This window comes from Magnolia sinica, chromosome 19 (genome assembly GCF_029962835.1).
Source record: "Magnolia sinica isolate HGM2019 chromosome 19, MsV1, whole genome shotgun sequence".
NCBI lineage: Eukaryota > Viridiplantae > Streptophyta > Magnoliopsida > Magnoliales > Magnoliaceae > Magnolia > Magnolia sinica.
This window is the reverse complement of record NC_080591.1, coordinates 13,332,199-13,357,328: the sequence shown is the minus strand read 5'-3', so window position 1 is coordinate 13,357,328 and position 25,130 is coordinate 13,332,199. Positions and strand designations below refer to the sequence as shown.

Here is a 25,130-nt window from a genome sequence, read left to right as displayed (position 1 = left end):
AAGATATGATCCAAAAAATGAGTCAGGTCTAGGGATCAAGTAGACCACAAGTTGGGGATTGAACATCCACAGGGTGTAAGTGTTTATATATCAGAAGGATACTGGGTGTAAGTGTTTATGGTTGATCACATCTGTTGTCAGATCTAGTTACTTAATCGGGTGGTAATGAAATCTCAGTAAAAAACAAGTGAAATATCTTTCAACTACTCTAATGGGCGACCATAATTAAAATCTAAAAGTCATGTCTCTCGCTCACATAGCAAAAGCAATTGTGCAGTATAGTGACCTTATGACCAACAATGAGTATTAACCAAAATACCATCACAATTAATGAAAGATTCAGTGGAGACATGATAGTATTTTATAAAAGTTCTTATAGCTAAAACCATTTAAGGAACTATGAATCAATGTAATAACAGTGCCAAGTTGGCCAAATTTCACAATGCATAACACACATTCCAACGAATAAAGAGATAAAGATTACGAACATATGGCATCGCAAGAAGAATTCTTATCTGCATAATGAGTAGAGGATGTGAGTGCAACTAATGCCCAATGCATGGCAAACAACTAGTACACATGGCTTTAATTGCATAACAAGCTACAACTGTCTATGGGCTCAGATGATTATTTCCTCATTAGAAAACATTATTAGTGACTACAAAGATCTCTCTCCATCTATTGCTTCATATTTCTATAAATAGGGAAAATATCAAAAAGCTCCAAGACCTTGCCAACCCAACATAACACAACATTACAACATAACATTGCTTATCTTATCTTAATTTGTCCTAGCTTAGGAGTATCCCAACTCGTTTACGCTGTTATGATGGACTAGCTTTAGCCTAGGAGTAGTGTAATGTAGTTCATCTACATTGCTACATTTGATTGACTTAACTTAGGAGTAGTGTAATTCCCTTTGTCTACACCCACGTCGTTGAACCAAGGAAGATCTTTTAATTTTATTTTTATTCATAGTATAATTCCCTTCATTTACGCCCAAGTTGATAAACCAAGGAAGACATTAGCTCTAAGACATCGTCATCTATGCCTCAGTTGTTGGATGACTAGGGATTATCTTTGTTAAGATTTTATTATTCTCTTATTAATACAATTTCATTCATTCTACTTTCATATTACACGTATCAGTTAATATCTATTATCACGATGACAAAAAGTCATTTCGACTGAAAAAAAAGAAGAAGAACTCATTATAAGGACAAACCCTCCCATTTGCAAATCGCTTGATTTCTTTTATAAGTGGCTGAATAGATGGTTAAATTTCTTAGTTATTGGTCATTGATGACTACTTACGGTCTCTCTATCTATCTTGGCACTTGCGGTCAAAGACAATCAATTCAAATTGAATCGTATTATAGGCTCCAACACGCTCGGTATCATATATACGTTCTAACAATCGAATTTCAAGCCAAACTCCTTCTTTGGCACGTCTAATGGGACCCGTGTGTAGTGCTTGATCCGATTCTATAACACGATCAGTGGAAAGTCCACTAGGCTTTCTACTAATCCAGAAGATTTAGAGATGTGACATCTATAGGAGGAAATCCTATGGAGGTTGAGCTTTAACTTCTTGGTCCTCCTGATTTGGTACCCTTAGAAGATGAATCATCATCATTAAGTAATATATTCGAGAACATTACAAGCGCTTTATAAAATGTATAGACTACCATGCAACAACTTTCTGAATAAGGAAGGGTCTAACTTGAATAAATGTGGCTTTAGGTCGAGAAAATAAGGATTTAGGCCAAGAATCTCAACAGGCTTATGACCCTTTCTATTTAAGAGGTTTCTTGAAGGTCGGCCTAGAGGCATAGATCCCCATCCTCAATCAAATCCCCTAAAGGATCAATCAACAACTCCTTAGCCTAGGATCAATCGGTAGGACTAATATCAATTTAGTCGAAATTTATAGCCCATGATCAACATCAAGAGAAATGGCCACAACAACTAACCCTGCCGCTAATACGACTAAGAGGCATGACATTATGGAGCCCTTATGGTTAATTTGTCCCAAGCAAGGTAACTCTGTGTGCCTCTATTTCTTTCTATGGTTAATCTGGCTCCTCTGTTAGTTAACTTGACTACTCAGGAACATTAAGCACCCACACATGTCCCTCAGATAGGTTGAGAAGATCTGATCAATTTGATCCACGAGGTCACGGGCCATCGACAAGGCTAGTGTATAAATCGATCGACTTACAGAAATTCCTATTCAAAATAGATAGATTGACATTATGAGTTACCGAGGGGCTATAGATCTCTTGTGTTTACTTTATTCTCAGGAGAAGGTAATCGATTGACCATTAAACACATTGGTCAATTCACCATCTAGTGTGATCAAGTCTCAAACCATGCACTTTTTAAAGCTTAGACTTTTTAAAACTTCTCTTACTAGTACGACCTTCATATGATACATTAACCTACCACCTAATTGTATTAACACATGGCCAAAGATGAAAGAAAATTTTCATGCACGATTTTTTTCTTCAAACTAAGTAAGAAGTCTCAATGGTCGATCTATCTTATTTAAGACAATTACCAGGAGAAATGGCTGATAAGTATTATAGTAGATATGGAGAAAAGCTTCGCCAACTTCTTCTGGGGATGGTCAGATGGTATCAAAAAGTTGCACTGGATCAGCTGGAAGAGGTTCTCCAAGCCTAAGAGCGAAGGTGGGCTGGGCATTCGTTCCCTCAAAGAAATCATGAAGGCCTTTAAGATCAAGTTAGCCTAGGCGATTAAGTTTGGGCAGGGGAGTAGCTTGTGGGTGGCATTAATGAGATCTAAGTGCCAGCGTGATCTCAGGGTGATGGACGGAGGCCCAGCAGTCTCGCCTATGCTTTCACCGATGTGGAAGATCATCAAATCCTCCTTTTAATTCCTAGCTAGGTGGGTCAGGGGGAGTGCAACTTGTGGAGGGAGAATCAATCTAGCCTGGGCCATCTGGAGTAGCGAACGACAAGGCCTATTCCAGAGGGGCTGCTAGACCTAAAGGCTAGGGACTTCCTAAGCCCAAATGGACCGCTTCCCCCCTCCCTTATCTTCTCCTTTCTCCCCCAAGAGGGCATGGATTTCATTTTCCAAGGAGGTTTCAGCACCTTAGAGGGCCTGGATTCCTATTTTTGGCTGCTGGAACCTTCGGGCTCCTCTGTCAAGTCAGCGTGGCAGGCCAGATGTTCGGGTGAGCAGAGGAGAAGTTAGACGGATTGGGTCTGGCACTCTAAGTTGCCCCCTAAGATCTCCTGTTTCGCTTGTAGGGTATTGCATGGTGCCATCTCGACTGATAGAAGAGTTCAATCGAGGGGAATATATATGGTTTTGAAGTGTGTTTGCTGCGGGGCGAGTGAGAGTCAGCATCCAGCTAAAGAGTCATTACCGCACCTCTTCAGTGCGGGCTCCCTGACAAAGGCAATGTGGCACCACTTCGGGTCCATTTTGGATCGCAATCATGGAGAACCATTCAGTGGAAGACAAATTAAGGGGCTGGTAGATAGCCTCATATTCATTGGGTAATACAGCGCTCCTGCGTGGCCTGGCTCCTATAATCATCCTATGGGAGATTTGGAAAACCAGAAACGAAGCAAGATTTGATGGTTCAGAGGCCTTCCCCTCCAAAACAATGCACAGAGTTACTGTGTGGTTTAAAACACTTAGCCTGGGGCTATCCAAATCCAGCAATAGATTGATGGCCAGTGAGATCACGTTCAAGGCCATTAGGATCAATGCTCCTCCTCCTCAGAAGATGGTAACCTCGATTGTGAAGTGGTTCCCTCCGAAAGCGGGCTGGAGTAAGTTGAATGTAGACGGGTAATCTGAGGTTGGCGGGAGGTGGAGGAATCTATATAGGGGAGAAAGGCAAGCTTATGTTCACTTTCGCCATTAGCTATGGGCTGAGAACCAACAACATTGTGGAGCTTAGGGAAATCTGGAACGGTTTGGTCATGTGCTTGAACAGGGGGCTGAGCAAGGTTTAAGTGGAATCGGACTCCAAAATGGTTGTGGACTTGTTGATTGGTAAGATTCAAGGGGCTTTGTGATGGCGCTATTAGTTGTCCCAGATTTAGGGAATCAAGGGTAGAGGTCAGTTTTCATTTTGCCATATTTTAAGGGAAGGGAATGCCACAACGGACGGTCTGGCCAAGTTGGGGAGTATTCAGCAGTCCCTTTCCACGTTAACGTAGGCCTTTAAGCTCCCTCATCGTATTCGGGGACTAGCCCTGCTTGATAAAGTAGGGCTGGGATCCATTAGGCTATGCCCAAGGGGGTAGTAGGGGCTGCCAGTGGTCGTTCGTTGGAGGTTTATGGGTCAGGCTGTCCTGTTCAGTTTTTTTTTTTTCCTCATGATAGGCCCCTCTTGGTCCGTTTTTTTTGGAGAGGGTGCTCGAAGTGCTCTCTATTGTAAAGTCTTATCATATATATGGATTATTTTTTTTCGAAAAAAATTTATTGTTTTTTTTAAGAATACGATGAATAGATGCTTAATTAGTCACCATGCTCAAAGCCGATTTTTTTTTAAAACTGGCTTAAGGCAACTTATATATTGAGTTGAGAAAGAAATTTGAGGGCATGGAGTTTGAATATCTATTCAATCCATTGGACTGAGTAACCCATTATGAATAGCTCCTCAACGGGGAAAGCTAATGAAAGAATTCCTCATTAAGGACATATTAGTATGACCTTGACTTTGAGTTGGATATGACAACAATTTTGGCCAAAAAGTCATTTGTCTATCAATCTCTAATCACGAAGGAAATCATGACCGCTCTTTCCGACCAAAATATAAGGAGGAATGTCTTTGAAGTTGGCAAATAATACTCTTTTGACATAACTCATACTGATCAGATCTTCGATTACCTTTCAAAAGGAAAGTTCATTAAGGTTCCTATGAACCAAAGAATCCTATCAGTGGAAGAACTCAAGAAAGTAGAGTATTGTAAATATCATAGTACTTGTTCACACCCCAAGTATAGAGTTGTGATGTAGTAATAAACTCAGTGAGATTGAGGTCGAATCCACAGAGACTGAAATCTGTATGTAATTTAAAAGTAAGTAGAACTAGAACTAGAATAAGATGAAATCTAAATCAGATAGGGATTTTAAGGGAATAATGGTGAATAGATTAATTAAAAACTAATAAATTTAAAGGTGGTAACTAGGGTGCCAAGGATCTACTTGTAGCAATTGGGAAGATACCTAGCAATAATTTAAGGACATAACTGGAATTAGAGTCCTATCCTATCCAGTTGGTAAGAAGAGAGCTGTCAGATCTCTGAACTTCTCATGGATCTAATAATCAATAGATAAGAGTGTGAAGATCTGGAAGTGATTCCGTCACTTAACCATACCTAGGAGACTATGACAAACAACAACAATTTTCCAATCTCACAGCCAATCATGAGAGAATTGTGAAAGTTAGGAAAGGGTTCCGTCACCCAACCATGCCCAGGAGACAATGGTGAACAACAGGGTTCCTAAGTTCACAATCTCAATACATGAAAAGAGAATATGTCAAGCTATTGCAGATCTATTGTAATTTTAGTCACAACAAACCATTAAAACTAAAAACATTCCTTATAATCAAACTAGAATATATGAGAGTTCAATAAACATGAATCAAAGCAAAACAATTATCCTAATCACGCTATAAGCTTCACCTCTTAGCCCTAGCTAAGGGGTTTAGCCCAACATGATTGGACTAGATCTCACAAAAATAATAATTAAAAAAAAACAGCAATAAAAAAAACTACTCTCTTTGTCTCCCTCTGTGCTTCATGTCCACCCCCCCGGATGCTTCCCATCTCTCTCTCTCTTTCTCTTTTATAAGCAGTGTGAAGTAGTGGAATGCTGCGTGGGTTTGGAGAACCGACCGAGTTGGAGTTGAACATGCACTGCGTAAACTCTTTACGCAGCAACAGCAAACGTTCCTTGCGTAACGATAGGTTTTTGAGAAAAAATAAAAATCTGATGCAAGATCCACTCCGTTCAGACTTCTTGAGCATGTTCGGCCCCAAATGGGTGAACTGATGAAAGATGGTGGACCACAACATTACAGGGCGTCTGGTTCTTCCGACTATGAAACAGAGCTTCCGCAGAGGTCTGTAACTATTGATGTTGGGTCCTTTTCGATACCGGAAGAGAAATCCATTTCGTCCATTAAAATTCTTACAAAAAACCCTTCAGAGGTGGAGTGTTTCGGCTGGGATTAGGTGTGGCCCATTGCAATTTTCATTTCACCATCAATCTTCCATTCGGTTGAGATCTTCACACGTTTGCTTGCATGGAAATATACAGACACATAGGCAAAGGTCTTGGCCACCTCTTGCGACAATTGAACGGTTCGAATCATCAAACCGAGCAATTAGTGGGGTCCACTAGACAAAAATGGATGGACAACGTCCGTCCACTATTGCTAGTGCAGAAGGAGTCGGGTCAGCTGACTTTAATCGGGATTCCCGGTCTGGTGCGACTCGCGTGCGGACGTGTTGTGTACACGCACATAGTACGTGGGTTCTACTGTGATTCTTGTGAAAAATCTACTCCATCCATCCATTTTTCTACCATGTTTAAGGGGTTGAGACCAAATTTTAACTATATTCAGATATCATGTGGGCCCCAAATCACTGTTTTATGATATGATCTGTCCATTGGGCCACTTTCACCAAGATCTAATGGCTGAAATTTTACATGTATGGTTAATTTATGGTTCTTAGGCCATATATGAAGTTTCGAGCCGAACGGATGATTGGAACCCTGTGATCTTGCATTCTAGACCAATTTCGAGCCACTTGAGCTTCAGTTTCTTAGTTTTCTCAGCTCTTTATTATGTAGACTCATCGATCTCGGTCCCTTGGGGTCCTTCCCTTGCCTTGGTAACTTCATAGCATTAAGTTCATACTTTTAACACCCTTTTGTAGTCCAAGCTCCTAAATACACATTGCATCACAAACATGATTAAAGCAGGGCGTTAAACAGTATCATGCTAGTAAATCCAGGTAATCATTGAGTGATAAACTATGTAGTTTTCAAGAATGTGATCTAAGACAACCTCGATATATGAGTATTAAAGTTCCTTGAAAATGAGAAAGAAATCATGGTGGTCAAGATCAACCCATTTCTTCTCATGGCTAAAGGTGTCATGCCCCAATATCTAACACCCGAGTATAAGAACTCTAATCTGGAATTCGAGAGTGTGAGATAAATAGTGGATGTGGGCCACTCATCGTTAGGGTCGGCCTTTGATGTGGATCATCCATCATGTGGGGCCCACCGTGATGTGGATCATCCATCTTGTGAAGCCCACCTTTAATGTGGTTCGTCCATCATTTGGGCACATCTTCATTGTGGGTCATCCATCATGCGGGGCTTGCCTTAGATGTAGGTCATTCATCATTAAGAGCCAACCTTCAATGTGGACTGTCCATCATTTGGAGCCCACCTCGATATAGATCATCCATCATGTGGGGCCCCGCTCCAATTTCCATTGCCCATCATGTGGAGCCCACCTTTGATATGGACTATCCATCAAGTAGGCCTACTTTTGAAGTGGGTTGTCCATTATAGCTTTGGATGTGGGCTATTTTATTTTTCATTTTTTATTTTATTATTTTTTAAAGATGTGAGCTATTTATCATGATGACCGACCTTTAATATGGACTATTCGTTATGTGGCCCACATTAATATGGGGTCATTCATCATGTGGGGCTCACCTTTGATGTGACTATCCATCTTGTGGGCCCCACCCTTGATGGGGACAATGATTAGATTTGGGTTCTCTTTGAACAAATCACATGGTTAAACTCGATGTTTAAGTAATTGGGCGGATTTGTTGGCTTCCTACGGTTAATTAATCGGATTTGTGTGATTTCTAACTGACACCACTCGCATATAGGCTCACTTCAAGTATTAAGGGTTAGTCGGTGATAGCGTAAGTTAATTATAGTGAAAAAATCAAGGGTTTTTGAAAATCCAAAATAACGAAAATCTAGGACATTACATGAAGTAGAGAGGGCAATTTGGTTTTGGCCATGTCCTGAAAGAAGGGAATGCCCCGACAAATGGGTTGGCTCGCCTGTGGAGTGAGCTTCAGGGCAGTTCCCTTGTCCCGCAGGCATCGGACCTCTCCTCAAATTCGGGGTCTACTATTGCTTGATAGAGTCGCGTTGGGTTCCATTAGACAGTGGACGATGGGAATTTTACTATAGGTTTCTTAGATAGGTAGCCTGAAATATGCCTTTTTGATGGGCTTCCTCGGAATCTTTTTCCCTATGGGGAAGCCCGAATGTCCATGGTGATGTATAGAATTACATGTGAAATGAAATTGACCCTTGGAATAAAATAAATAAATCTGGTTGGTAAGTTTCTAGTACTTTCGTTTCGTTCAGACATTGTATGGAACATTTACATCTGTGTGTACAACATCATTCCTCCCGCCAAGCAGCTTAATGCCCACTGATTGGTTGGTTGTGGACTGGTGTTTTGCCATCATGGCTCCTCTTATAGATGTCTTTGTCACTAAAGATGAACAGCCCAGCCCAGATAGTGACCCAGAAAAAACTCAGTTCAGGAGTATGATATCTATGAGGCCGTATTTAATTAGTATGATTATCAATAGTAGGATGGTGTTGGGGTCACCCGCCAAACCGCGTCATCTTTTTGGGGAGTTATTTGATACTCCGGCTGCCTATGAAGCTTGATACTCAGGCACATGGCACATATTAACTCATATTAAACAGACAAAATTGTGGAATCCACGGTTACTACTTTACCTTCTCAAAATAGACTTCTTTAACAATCATAACCTTGACCATAAGGCATTCTTCATTTTTAACCGTCCAATAATTAAATATCCACTTAATCTGATAATCAGATAATGAATAAGCGTAAGCTTTGATTAATAATACACCTAAACTGATAATAATAACTTGGATGGATTCATTTAACCTAATTGTGTTCCATATATGCATTTTTTAAGCAGGTATCATAGTTTCTCTTCTTATAATTGTTTAGCTGACCACAGCGAATCCAAGGGGAATTAGAATAGTCTGAATTCTGTCGGTGGGCACTAGCTACTGGACGTCGCTCTCATGGCTCCACGAGGATGTATATATGTGTTTTATTCATGCCATATAGTCATTTTCCCAGATCATTTTAAGGCAAAAAAAATAAGGCAGTCTCATGTGGACCAAACCATAGAAAATAGTGGTGATTGAAGGCTCACCATTAAAAACTTCTCGAAGGCTAAGAAGTTTTTAGATGAAACTGAAATTTAAGTTTTCCCTTCGTTCATTCAGAGTAGATGAAAAATAAGCATTACAATGGGCCATCGAAAGTTTTAATCATTGGCTTTCAATCACTATTGTTTTCTTATGGTGTGGTCCACTTGCCATTTGGTTCCTTTTTATTTTTGGGCGTATGTCATTAAATGATCTGAAAAATTAGATGGACGGTAGGATCCCAAAAGTAGCTGCCCCCTACTGTGGGCCTCATCAGTAGGCAATCTGCCTCCCGCTTGCTGGTGTCAAAGCTTTGTAAACCCATTGTGATCATGTATTTTATCCTAATCATTTTCCCAGTTCATTTTAAGGCATGATCCCAGAAGTGAGCCAGATCTAAATCTCAGGTGTACCACACCATAGGAAACAGTGGTAATTGAACTCCCACCATTCAAAACTTCCTAGGGCCCACTGTATTTTTTATTTGGGTCCGCCCAAGATTTGGATCTGCTCCATTATTTAGGTTAATACTATAAAATGATCTAGCAAAATGGATAGACAGCATGGATATACAATACATACATGAAAATGGGCTCCACAGTCAAGGCTACGCTGTGTTGGGTGAGGTGGCTGCACCTAATCCACTGCTATGGTGGACTAGTATTCTAGTGCTGACTGGCAACGTGCCTGGGACCAACAATGTGGGTGCGACCCTGACCATCAAACCCACCTCAATGCATGCTTTGTATCTCACACTATGCGGGAAGGTAATCTTGTGGATGCTTTAGCTAAGAGGGTTAGCTTCAGATGCCTCAGCAAGACTTATGTCAATCTTTCCGACCTTCCACGAGACAATTGGGGTCTCTTGACCATGGATAGAGCAAGATTTGGATCTCTTCGTCAATCCAATAAATCCAAAAGGGGAATTGGATAAGTTGGTTCTGCTCCTCATTTTCCTGCGGTTATAATAAATAAATAAATAAAAGTCGGTGTGACCTTATCATATCATTACAGGGCATTAGAAAGTTTTTAGTGGTGGGCATTCAATCACCATGAAGATTTGGATACGCTTCATCTTGGGGCTGATGCCATAAAATAAAATGGTAAAATGGATGGACGGCATGGATATACAATAGATACACGAAAGCAGCCCAACAGTCAGGGCCACGCTGTTTTGGGTGCGCGGGTAAAAGCAACTATGTGGGTGAGATCGTGACCGTAGGGCCACCTCGATGTATGCGTTATATATCCACGCGGTCCATCTCTTTTTCTTTTCTTTTCTTTTTTCATCTTAGTTTAGTGCATGGTCCAAAATTTTAGTAGATAAAAGCTTCACGTAAATAACGCCACAGGAAGCAGTGGTCGTTGAATGGCCACCATTGAAAACTTCGTAGGATTTTTTGTAACTTTTTTAAACCATCCAACCGATTGATAAGATCACCCAGACTTAGATGGACGGTAAAAACAAATATCAGCTTGGTACAAAACTTTCGTGTCCCAAAAAAGGTTTTTAATGATCAATAACCGCTCCTGAAGTTTGTATCTGCTTAGTATTTGAAACCATGCTTAATTTAAACCGTAAAAAAAGATGGACGGCGTAGATATAAAATACATACATCGAGGTAGGCCCTACGTACGGTCTGCGTCCTACCACATCGCTGGTTCCGGGGTCGCAGCAGGTCGCGTTCAATGGAAATAAAAAAAAAAAAGGGACGCGGATTGCGTCCTACCCTGGTAATCCGGGCGGGCAGGGCTCTGTGGGGCTCACCGTGATGTAAGTGTTTCATACACTCCGTTCATCGCTTTTATCATATCATTTTAAGGTATAACTTTAAAAATGAATTAGGTAAACCTCTCTAGTGGACCACAGCAAAGGAAGCTGCAGTGATAATGACACCTACGGTTGAAACCTTTCTAAGGACCACCGTGATGTATTTTTACCATCCAACATATTAATAAGGTCATGTAGACATGGATGAACTGAAAAAAAGAAAAATCAGCTTGATATGAAACTTCTCCAGCTACCAAGAAGCTTTTAATGGTATACGTTCAATCCCCACTTTGTGGTTCACGTAAGCCTTAGACCTACTTCGTTTTTGGAACGATATATTAAAATGATCTTAGGAAAGCTATGAACGGCGTGGATAAAATACTTATATGATGGTGGGCCTCAAAGAGCCCAGCCCGGACGGATTACGGTCCCTGCGGGGTAGGACGCAATCCTTGTCCGAAAATAGATGCCAAAGAACGTGTCAGGCTTACCACCATCTTAAAAATAGGGGTGACTCGCTGTCCTCACATGCGACAGTCCTCACATGCGACAGCAATGCCTGGGGATCCGGTTCATCTAATTGTGGGGCACATTGTGAATAGAAAATCTCCAAAATCACACTGATAAGCACTGCTAACCATCCAATTAATTGCTATGATATGGACGGTTGAAAGTGACATATTAATTGGGCCGAATTCTGGAGGTAAAATCTGATAGTTAATATCATCATCTCAATTATATTATTGGATTATGTTCGGTCTCCCAGTGGAGCAGCGATTTGGATGGTCAGGATTGCTGCTTTACAACTATGCCATGTATATACGGTTGAAGAGTCAGCCAACAATTTTTAAGATGGTGATCAACTATATAGCTAGCATCTCGCAAAATGGACAGCTAGGATCTTTCAATATTTTAGACTTTGGAGGTACAGTCCATCCATGTGGGTTTTCAATTCAAAGGAAATAAGTACGTGGAGTTCATCCCGTTCATGTTTGTCATCTATGAGTGAACAGTTCGGATCATTAGCCACATGGCATGAGTACATATATATAAACTGGGGTCTTCTAAAACCTGGCGCACCTGGGACTCTATCCATTTGAATCATTATAAACATACCGTACGTTTCATGAATTTGTTTAGGTCGCTCGATGCATTCCCAGATATGTGGACGCGCTGAATTAGTTCACAGTCATAGCAACAAATCTTGTTCTCAACACTTGGACAGTCAAGATTGATACATACAGACCATCCATTATGCAGATCAGAAATTAGGTTAGCTATCAACGGGAAAAAAAACACAGAGGACAATCCGATCCATCTGAAAGTGGACCTTACCCATTTTACAAGGCCATTGATAGAAGAGAAATGCTATAAATAATAGTGTTCCTGGTTGCACTGGTATACTTAGGCGAATTCAATTGATCTATACCGTTCATTAGGTCTAACACATATTTAATTGGTAGCCGCAAAAACATATATGATACTGATCTAACAAATATTAACCATTTAATGAATGTTAGCCTTAAATATGGACCATCAAGATCATGTACAAAAAATAGTGTCTATTGTTAAGGACCAGTACCGTGGGTTGCTTATTTTTGTTAGGCAATCATATATAACCATCCCATCGATTGCTTGGGGGGGGGGGGACAGGATGGTTATGGAAAATAAGGCCAAATCAAGCATAGATTTGATCATCTAATCAGTATGATTTTTTCATGGTGACGCATGAAATATGTATTATACTTAATGGACAGTTTAGATCAATCAATTGGACCGTTTAAGTGAACTGATGCAACTACAAGCACTATAACTTATTTTTTTGTGAATGAAATGATCAGAGTTCTAGTTAAATAAATAAATTAATTAATTAATTATTTTTTTTTAAAAAAAAAAACCTTCTATAACTTAATAGTGCTGGAGAGCATTGGAGCATTTTTCTTGATAAAACATACAATCTTGTTATTAATGTTATTAAATGAAAATATATGCTGCACCTAATGGACAGTTCAGATGGATGGATTGGATTGTCCAGCTCTCTACCAATTCGAATAGCAGCACTATAGCTTCTACGGCTGTCCATGCTTATTTTTCTTCGAGATTTAATGTCTGATCATAATGGTTCCCCCAAAAGGCCTCGTGCAGTATAGGGTGACAACTCCACATATATCTACCATTACTTCAGACGACACTTTCGATGTGGGATAAAGTTTCACCTTCACTGTGTGCACGGTATCCTGCCAGCCATCTTGGGGCCCACCCACATGTGCGCCCACCCACGTTTGCCCGCCCACATATGCCCAAAGTGATGGGGCATCACAATATCTCCCACCGAGGGCAAAGCCGTCCTCGGCTCTAATACCATTTGTAACAGCCCATGCCCACACTGTATGATATTGTCCGCTCTGGGCACAGTCCGCACAGTTTTGTTCTTGGGGAACTCCCCCAAAAGGCCTCATGCAAGATCATGTACAAAAAATAGTGTCTATTGTTAAGGACCAGTACCGTGGGTTGCTTATTTTTGTTAGGCAATCATCTTGGGGCCCGCCCACACGTGTGCCCACCCACATATGGCCACAGTGATGGGGCGTCACATAAACCTTATAATTTTATGAAGAAAAAAAAAAGGCCATTATTCTCAAGCTTTCAAATAATGTTTAAAGCATATCCTGAATCTAGTACATGTCGCCTAACAAATATCAGTACGCCTATGAATAATGTGGCTGTATTTGCCAATAGGGTTGATATGGATGGACATATATTCATGAACAATACAATAGATGTATCGATGGATTTTTACTTTGTCAAAATGGAGCTTCAAGGGAGCATTTGTATTGTAAGTTATTTTAGATAAGCTACATATGTTTATCTTGGTTTCTACTTGTTAAATAAATAAGCTTGTTTGGTAAACAATGTACTTGTCCACTAAAGAGTAGAAAGCATGTTTTGTTTCCAATATAACCTAAGCATTTATCCCTTAAGTTTGTTTGGTCCACCCTCATATTTACCATCCATCATGTGGGGCCCACCGTTGATGTAGAACTACTTATTGTGTAGGCCCCACCTTTGATGTGGGTCGTCCATCATGCAGACCCCACCTTAGATGTGAGCCATTCACTATTAAGGGGTGACCTTTAATGTCCAAAGTCTATAATATACAACCCAACTTTGATATCAGTCATCTATCATGTTGGGGCCTCCATCAATGTTGCAGTCCATCTTGTGGGGCCCACCTTCAACATCCACCGCCATCATGTGGAGCCCACCTTTGATGTGGATGACCCATCATGTCGGACCCAACTTTGATATGGGTCGTCCATCATGCGGGGCCCAGCTTGGATGCGGGCTACTCATTGTTAGGGCTGAACTTTTATGTGGACCATGCATAATGTGGGGCCTACCTTGATGTGGGTCATCCATCGTATAAAGCCCACCTTTGATGTGGACCGTCCATCATGTGGACCCCACCTTCATTGTGGATTGTCCATCATATAGGCCCCACCTTCATTGTTGGTCATCCATCATGCATAGCTTGCCTTAGATATATGTCATTCATCATTAAGGGCCAACCTTCAATATGGACTGTCCATCATTTGGGGCCCACCTTGATATAGACCATCATGTGGGGTCACACTTCAATATCCACTCCTCATTATGTAGAGCCCACCTTTGATGTAGACTATCTATAATATAGGCCCACCTTGGAAATGGGATGTCCATTATACCAGTTCACTTTAGATGTGAGATATTTATCATCACGATGACCGAACTTTAATATAGACCATTCATTATGTAGGCCTACATTAATACGGGATCATTCATCACGTCGGTTCACCTTTGATGTGCACTATCCGTCCTGTGGGTACCTTTAACGGGGACGGTCCATCACTTGGCGCGGCCTTTGATAAGACCACGAGAGAGACTCCTTTGACATGGACAACTTCGGAGGGAGAAAAGCAGAAAAGTGATAAATCAATATGCTAAAAACAAAGAAGAAAAAGATAATGATAATACCAAATTAACTTAAGTGTAAAAACTAATTTATTGGGTGGTATATATCCAAACAGGCCCTAAACAACCACTACAGGACTAGTTACGGTATGGTTTCCATCAGACCATGTGATAAAACCATGTCCTTCTTTCCCATTCCTCTCTGGACCATCGGTGATAGTCACAATAAAGCTCAGCTTCTCATACTTCTCTCGGAAAACAAGCATATCGGGCTCGACCCAAATTGAAAAACTCTTCGTTTTCGGCCAAACAGCCTTGTAAGTCGACGCACTGTCTCCAACATTGGTCACCGTCCTTCGGAATTGTTGACTCTTACCGTGCATTGATGAAGTGGTAGAATTGAAGAAAGCAATAAACGATGGGTAATTAAGATCTGATGAGGCATTCGAGCAATCATAGGTAGGATTTCTAGTGATAGTTAGAATCTGCTTGGCGGTGTAATTCATAGCGCAAAGTAAATTCACGTAGTCTTGCACATCTGCATCATAGACTAGACCTGGGTCCAGCGCTTTGTTTGGGTCTATCTGGCCTGCTCCCATGGAAAATGGGGTAGCTGGTTTGTAACCTTTCCCGCTGTCTTGAATTGCGTTGAGAGTGTTATCCAAGTTGCTAGCTGTGGTAATCATGGCCGATCTGATTGCAGCGGGACTCCAATCAGGGTGGGCCCCTTTCAATAGAGCAGCCACCCCCGCTGCATGGGGACAAGCCATGGACGTCCCAGATATCATGATGAAATCACCGGACAATAAAATACTAGTCCCAATGATCGCCGTTGGCAAATTCGGGTTCCATGCTGCCAACACTCTCGCCCCCGGGGCGAGCACGTCGGGTTTCAGGATACCAGGATAGCTTGGCGAAGGTCCTCTTGAAGTGTAGAATGCAACGACTGGAGCCGGCTTTGTTCCTGTCAGCGTCTGTAGGAATTTCATTGACACCTTCGGATTATTATAATATTTTGCATATTTGATCACAGTCATGGCATCAATGGGGTTGATCACGACACTCGGGCAAGAAAGGTCGGAGGCTTCAAGAGGGAAGGTGTCGTTTGAGATGAATATTGCTCCTGAAACGCTTGATTGAGAGACCGCAGATATCTGATTGTAGATATTGTAGATATCCGCATTCTTCTCACATATGACAATCATACCGGCGGCTTGTGATAGGATTGTGGATGAATTGCATGGTTTGATGGTCTCATTGTAAATCAACGGAACGTCCCTCACCAATGCATCTAACGGAAATGCGGACCATCCAACGATAGTCACCCCATTGCCTAGGGTTAATGTCCCTGCGAACTCACGGTCAATGCTACCTGCTCCGACGGTCAGCACCCATGGAATTCCATTATGTAGAGTGCCGGGGCGCGGCCCTGCGTTGCCAGCCGAAGAGGAGACTAATATGCCCTTCTCCATAGCTGCAAAAGATGCTATCGCAATGGGATCTTGATACAAAGGAACCCCATCAAATCCCATTGAGATGGAAATGACATTCACATCATCAGCAACTGCTTGGTCCATTCCAGCAAGGACATCAGAAGCATATCGTCCTTCGTCCCAGATGACCTTATACATGGCAACCCTTGCACGAGGTGCTACACCTCTGGCAATGCCCTTAGCATAGCCGAAATACGATGCACCCACGACGTAGTTTCCGGCAGCAGTGGATGAGGTATGGGTCCCATGGCCTTGTGTGTCCCTTGTTGAGTTCATGGAAATGCTTATATTAGGGTTGTTGGCAATCACACCCTTGTTGAAGTAGCGGGCGCCGATGAGCTTCCTGTTGCACATGGAAGAATTGAATGAAACTCCCGGCTCACATTCTCCCTTCCAACTTGAGGGGATTTCAGTCATTCCGTCGTCTTTGAAGCTATCACTCTCTGGCCAGATTCCAGTGTCGATCATCCCAACTATCACATCCTTACCATAATCGGAAGCGGGCCACAGGCCCGACACTGGATTGAGGGAGAGGAATTCAAATGTGTGGGTGGTGTCCAGTGTGACGGTTCTGTCTGGATATGCAGACACAAAGCCGGGTGATTGTTGGAGAATCTCTAGTTCTGCCGGAGACAGTGAGGCACTGAAGCCATGGACAACGTGGTCATATGTGTAGATTACTTCCGGCATGGGACCCGCTGTGGAGGTGGTTGGCCTTAAAGATTGGAGGGTGGCAGAGTACCAATGGTGGTGATTGGAATATGGCTTGGGCATGGCCGACTTGTCCATGTGGACGACATACGTGGACCGATTGGAAGCTGTCGATTGTAGAATGCGAAGAGCTAAGAGAAGAAGGAGAAGTTGAGAAGAAGCGGCCATGAAAGCAATCAGGCCTTCGAGAGATATTTGTTGGTTTGATTATTTTGTAGTTGATGAAGTATTTATAACGGAGCATGTTGGGCGGCTTTTATATATTTCGTTTTCTCTTCGTAGCTATCAAACAACCGGCCTTTTCCCACTTTGTATTTCTCAATGGACTGTTGGGAGAGAGTGTTGTAGAGACCACAGGGACTCAGACATGCCAATCTTGGACGTATGTGTGATATCTGAGCTGTTCATCAGGTGAGCTCGCGATGTAGATGGCCCGGTCCAAAAATCTGGCGGGATTACTCATCATGGGGCCACACACTGTGTTTAATGTTGATCGTTCAGCATATATTATTAGGTCGTCCATCTTCTCCTTATGCGCATTGCAAACCCAATGAGTTTAGCCTTGTTTTGGGGATGGATCGTCTCCATAGTGGGGCCCGTCTGATGCACGTATCGAATGTTATGGACGCGTGCTAGATTAGTGTAGCGGCATGTGTGGCGTCATCAGAGCTGGGCTCTGGATTTGTATACGATCTTGTCCGAGTTCTAATCTTTGGAGAGTACGGATCTTCTGTTTGCGTCAAGCAGCAAAATTGTGGCTGTTGCAGTCTGGACCGTGTGTGATTGTGTAATGCATTGAATAAGAATAATGCATTGCTGACTGAGATGGACCAATCACTCTACAGCAAAGGAGGAAAAAAGCAGCAAAGTCGTGGTTTTCATAACGAGGGCGCGGATTGGGTGGTCTGTCGATGTGTTGGGCGATGTGGGGCCCAACCTGGCATATGAGTTTTATATCCATTCGGTTCATCCGCTTTGCCCTCTCATTTTAGGGCATAAATCCCAAAATAAAGTAGATTTGAAGCTTAAATGGACCACACCACAAGAAGCAGTGGTGATTGGACGCCTACCATTGAAAATTTCTTCGGGCCCACAAAAGTTTTGGATTAAGTTGATATTTGTGTTTTACCTTCATCCGTGGCAAATAAGCATTACAGTGGGCTCTAGGAAGGATCCAACGATGGGTGTCATTATTCCACTGTTTATGTTGTGCTCTACTAAAGCTTCGGATATTCACCCAATCCGCAGCCCAATAGCACGGACGTGGATTGCGTGGTGTGGACCGACCTCAGTGGTGCGTTGATGCGGTAAAATTTTGTAGACCCGACCAAGATGGATGTGTTATATCCATACCGTTTATCTATTTTGTGAGATCATTTTAAAGCATGAGGCTAAAAATAAGACAGATCCAAAGCTCAAGTTGAACACACTTCAGAAAGTAGCAGGATTTAAGACCTGTAATTGAAAACTTCTTGGATAGAAGCTTGGGATCAAGCTGATATTTTTGTTTTTCCTACATCCATATTTTTGGGACCTTATTAATAGGTTGGATGGAAAATAATCCTCACGGTAGACCGTAAGAAGGTTTAAACAGTGGAAGTCATTGTCCCCACTGCTTTTGGTGCTGGTCCACTTGACTTTTGGATTTGCCTCATTTTTTACTCATACCTTAAAATAATCTGACCATATGGATGGACATTGTGGAGATAACACATCATGGTGAGGCTGTTGAGGGGTATTGCTTATTAGATTCCAGTTATTACCTAATTTTATGAATATGATACTGTTTAACGGTCTATTTTAATCATGTTTGTATTGAAAGGTGAATTTAGGAGCTTGGATTGAAAATGGGTATTAAAAGGATGGACTTAATGCTCATAAGTCACCAAGGTGAGGGACGGACTCCAGGGGTCTAAGATCGAAGAATTTACACACCAGAGATCCAAGAAAATCAAGCTATTCACGCTAAAGAGGCCTGAAAATCATCCAAAATTCAAGATCACCGGGTTCCCACCGTCCGTTCTGTTCAAAACTTTATATATGGCTTGAGGACCACAAATTAACCGTACATGTCAGATCTCAGCTTTTGAATCCTTGTGGAAGTAGCCCAATGAATAGATCATCCACAAATCTCTGATTTGGGGCCCGCCTGGTATCTGAATATGCTTCAAATTTGGTATCAACCCTTCAAATTAGGTGAAAAACGAATGGATGGAGTGGATTTATCAAAAACATTACTGTGGGACCTACCCACGTGATGCGTGTGCACTGCATATGCACAGCCGAGCCGCACCGAATCAACTAGGTTGGTCAGCGTGCGCTGACTCGACCTGTATTTGAATTCAAATCCCGCCTACGGGGATTTTGAAACAGGGACCTGTGGTCCTCCCTTGTGGGCCACCATCATTATTCGATGGTCCAAGCCATCTGATCCAAGCCTAGGTGATAGAATTCCAAAAGATAGCGTGGATCAGATTTCAACCGTCCAAACGGCAGACGGACGACATTATGAAAAACTCTATGGGCCACATCGAATCCAATCTGAAACCATCATTTCCAACTGGTTTTTCGACGCGCATCCGGTGGACGGCGTGGATTTCTCCACCCACTTCAATCACGGGCCCCACCAAGCATCAGCGCAAGCTGATTTTCACAGCAGGCTCTGCGTCCATGAAACCCGATCGCTGTGGGCCGTTTGTCGATCATGGTCAGGATCGGACTGATGATCCTAACTGTCCAAAGCCTCGAGGAGGTGGTCCCGATCCCATCTACAAAGCCATATTAGAAGGCTGGGATGATCAGCCACTTCAAAAGTGATCTGACGCAAGTTGGGTTTTGTTTTTCACCGCAAAACAGGGTCGATTTTGTAAACCGACCTTCTGGCTGCTTAAACAAGGTCGGTGACCGACCTAGCTACCATCTTAATCTATAAAGGGAGAGAGATAGAGAGAGAAAGGGGAATCAGATATTGGGGGCAGTCATGAAGGCAATTCCTAAGCCGTGGAGGCGTGGAAGTGAGCATGAGGAGAGAGAAAGAGTGCGTGGGCCGGCGGCATCAACATTTTTTTCTTCCTTCTTGGGTTTTTCCTTTCCTTTAATGCTTGTTGAGGTCTTATTTTGATCATGTCTATGATAAGCTAAACCTCTTAGCTAGGGCTAAGAGGTGAAGCTTATAGCGTGATGGGGTGTGTTCTATTGCTTTGATTCATGTTTACATTGGACTGACTTTGATTATAGTTTGATTAATAGGAATGCTTTCAGTTTTTAATGGTTTATTGTGACTAAAATTACGATAGATTTGCGATGGCTTTGAGTATTTTCTTTTCATTATTTTGATTATGAAATTAGGAAGCCTTATTGTTCACCATTGACCCTTGATATGGTTGGATGATGGAATCCTTCCTAACATTTATACATCTTTCAGATTGGTTGTAGATTGGTTTAATTCTGTTATTTACTTTGTCTCATGGTCATGATTTTGTGATGGAATCAATTCTAATTCTCGTACTTTTCATCTCTTTGAAAACTAGATCAAAGGAAGTTTAGATTAAATTTTAGTGATATATCTTCCAACTAGATGAAGATGGGACTCGAAGTCCAGTTGAGTTCATAAATCAAGCGTAGATCTCCCTGATCTCTACAAGTGGATCTTCTGAATCCTCAGTTCCTACCTTTAATTTCATTAGTTTCACTCACTTTAATCATAATTATTTCCTCAATTATTCCAGATTTAGATTTCATCTTTTTCTAGTTCTAGTTCTGGTTACTTTCAAATTACATACAAGGTTCAGTCCTTGTGGATTCGACCTTAGTCTTACCAAGATTATTACTACATCACCACCCTATACTTGGGGTGTGAACAGAGGCCCACAGAACTTTGCCACGCCAACACACCACCGAAATAGGCTGTGCAATCTGCGTCCCACCCCAGCCAAGTAGGTGTGGATTGCCTGCCACAGGAGCTTAGGTGGGGCCACCATGATGTTTGTGAGAAATCCATCTTGTTCATCCCTTTTTTCTGATGATCATGTTAGGACATGGCACACAAATGAGATAGATCCAAAACTCAAGTAGGTTGCGAAATGGTAAACAATGAAAATGAGGATTGAATGTCCATATATAGTTGAAACATTCATAGGGCCACAAATGTTTTAAATCGGGCTAATACTTTTTGTGTTTTCATGTCATCCAAGTAGGAATGGCCTTATGAACGATATGGATGACATATAAACATCACGGTGGACCCCAGGAAGGTTTCAAACTAGTCGGGTTATGAGTAGACCTTTGAAAGTTGATTTGCTTGTTTAGCCACCAATTGTTATAGTGAATGGGCGATTTTATAAGGAGAGTGTTAGTCCTTCAGAACGGGATCATTTCACTTTGATTAGCTAAAAACTTTTCTTTCAATGGAGATAGCTTCTTAGATTTCCCAGTTAACCAATAATGGATGAACAATATTAAAAATAAGGATGATCGCTAATTTTATTAATTGGAATGTAAGATTAGTACAATCGGCAAAAAGGAAAAATAAACTAAATAGAGAAGAAAATAAATATTTGCGATTGCTTGTGCTGGAAAAATAGCTATAGGAAAGTATTAGAAGAGGATATTCGGAGATGGTTGTGGTGTGAAGTCTACAAGATGTAACTAGTGATCTACCAAGCAAGGACTTAGTGATGGGAGATATGACAACGATAGTTGTTGATAGTTATCCTTTTTTCTTTTTTCTTTTTTTCAAACTTCCTGCCATTTCTATTTAAAAGAATTTACAAAATTTACATTCGGACTTCCCCAGGAGAAAAAGGTCGTAGGGAACGTCCATCATAAACTAGCACAAGGAAAGAGGAACCAAAAACAGAAAAATGAAAGCTTGACGCTACTGTAACCCTATGTCACCTACACGCATCTATCGTGCATAGGCTTATAGAAAGCTTAGAGGATGGTGTAAGTGTGTGAGCAGTATATGCATGCTCAGAATGTAATATCAGAGTAAACGGAGATACTGATAAGTGCACGAACCAGACAATATCAGAGTAAGCAGAAATATTGACAAGTCCATAAGTCATACAATATTAGATTATGCAATACAAATCAGCTATGCAAATGAATAGTTCAAGAGAGCCAAATATCAGATACCGAGGGTACAATGTAATATGTAAATCCTGTTGAGTTCGTCTAGGCCATATAAGTGCAGAAACATAACAACTCAAAATTTCATATGCCTGCGGATGTAATGCATTAATATGTGATGTGAATGAAATGACCAAGCTGGAGTGTGAAGTCGGGATGATAGTACGTAGTATCGCAAGCTTCGGGGTCCACCACAAGGGACTTCTATCCAAACCAGTTCCATACCTAAATTTGGATAGTCAGACTCAATATGGTAAACTCTTGATCTTAGGTTAGTCGCGCGCCTCAACCGAAATCCAGGCCATTGCGAAGGCACACGTAACAAATAGTTGCGCACTACCAGCCCGAATGGATAATGAATGAATGAATGAACGAACGAGTATGCAACACCTTCTTAATAAGTACACATGTTAGTACTGTACATCTCTGGGATCATCACCGGGGTCTAGTACACTCCAAACTGGCTGCCGCCCCTGCCAGCTGCGCAGCGCAGCAAGTGAAAAAGACCTCACTACCCACCTACCAGTAATATACTAATGCCTACTCGGCTCGTTGATAGCGGATCCATTTGGGAGCTAGTTAAACTCAGCCTAGCTTACAGCCCCCTCACTCAGGTGGATAAGGTCATACCCCCTCCCAACTGACCAGACACAGTAGGAGACACGGCCTACTGGTATCCAGCACTCGGGTGCTCATGTATCCACTCGGTCTAAATGTTGGGGTGGCTCCTGGCCTCGGAGGCTTATAGACTTTTACTCATGGACATCCAAAGTACCCAAATGCTAGAACCAAACATTTTTGGTACTCCATCTGGCCATCTATGACATGCCTATGGAGGTCACAACCTTGATGTCGCTAGGGTGTACAGTAATCACAATCACATAATGGAAGATGCATGAGTCATGTAGCCCAATCATGCATCAATCCTGCGCATACCGTGCGCTCATGTGGGATAACTCCACCTATCAGGGAGTCCTATAAGCCATCTGTGCTATGGCATATGCAATAGTTAATCACATCTCATAATAAACATGCAGATGATGCGTATAAGCATGTATCATGATACTATGCTGTCACATATTCATAATCGGTATTAATAACTGGCATCGACAATCAGCCTCAACAATGTGGACATTTAACCAACATTGCCCCCAAGGAATGACCCACATAGAGCCTAACATATGGTGGACTCATGGCCTTACATAAGGGCCAAATATACAACATCATGGGCCTCACTGAAGAGCTTAATACACATCACGATGGGCCTTTCACATGGGCCTAACATACATCACAATGGGCTCCATCGACTGGCCCTCAATTGCATCATAATGGGCCTCATCACATAGGCCTCATATATATCACATTGGGCCTTAAACATGGTCTGAATACACATCACAATGGGCCTCAAATACGGGCCACATATACATCACATTGGGCCTTAAACACAGGCCGAATGCACATCACAATGGACCTCAAATACGGGCTGCATATACATCACATCGGGCCTCGACAATCGGCCTCGACAATCGGAATCGACCTCGATAATCGGAATCGAAATCGGCCTAAAAAATCGATCTTGACAATCGGAATTGGCCTTGATAATCGACCTCGACTCGGAATCGGAATCGACCTCAACAATTGGAATCGGAATCGACTTCAACAATCGGAATCGGCTTCGATAATCAGAATCAGAATCGGCCTCGCTAATTGAAATTAAAATCGATAATCAGCCTCAACAATCGGAATCAGAATCAGCCTTAACAATCGGCCTCGACAATCGGAATCGAAATCGGCCTCAACAATCAGCCTCGACAATTGGAATCGAAATGGTCCTCAACAATTAGCCTCGACAATCTGAATCGGCCTCGGCAATTAGAATCGAAATCGGCCTCAACAATCGGCCTCAACAATCTGAATCGGCCTCGATAATCGGAATTGGCCTTGATAATTAGTCTCAACAATCGGCCACAACAATTGGAATCGAAATCAACATCAACAATTGGCCTCGACAATCAGAATCGGAATCGACTCAACAATCGACCTCGATAATTGGAATTGGAATCGGCTTCGACAATCGAAATCGGAATCGACGTCGACAATTGGCCTCGACAATTGAAATCAGCCTCGATAATAGGCCTTGACAATCGGAATCAAAATCGGCCTTGACAATCGAAATCGGAATCGGCCTCAACAATCAGAATCAACCTCGACAATCAGAATTGAAATCGGCCTCAACAATCGGCTTCGACAATCGAATCGGAATCGGCCTCAACAATTAGCCTCGACAATCGAAATCGGCCTCGACAATCAGAATCGGAGTCAGCCTCGACAATCGAAATCAGCCTCGACAATCAGAACCGAAATCGACATTAACAAACGCCCATATTGCCTAAATCATGTGTGTGGCCCACCTGATTGGTGGATTGACCTGATTTTTGGGGCCCACTGTAATCTTCATGTTGGAGCCAACTTGTTGGAGCAGTCCAATGTCATACAAACATGATGGATAAGATGATAATTAGGCCTCTCGCATACTTCCCCTAGTTGTGTAAATGAATCAATGGCCTTACATTTTTCATTAGGCCTCTCATATAACCCTAAAAAATGGGACATCATCCCCATGAAGTAGGGAGATTAGCAGCCCACTGGCCTCAGATACATCTCAATGGGTCGCGCCCATGGGCCTCGGATATATCACAATGGGCTATGTCCCATGGGCCTCAGATACATCTCAATGAGCCGTGCCCATGGGCCTCGGATATATTACAATGGGTCATGTCCCATGGGCCTCCAAGCTATCGCAATGGGCCTCATCAAATGGACTGTAAATGCATCACCAT

General features: G+C 42.1%; 1 pseudogene; it reads right to left on the bottom strand.

Moving 5' to 3' along the window:
- LOC131235287 (subtilisin-like protease SBT3) overlaps window positions 1-17,405 on the bottom strand; it is a 29,596-nt pseudogene extending 12,191 nt beyond the window's left edge.
- Between the last annotated feature and the right edge of the window lie 7,725 nt (window positions 17,406-25,130).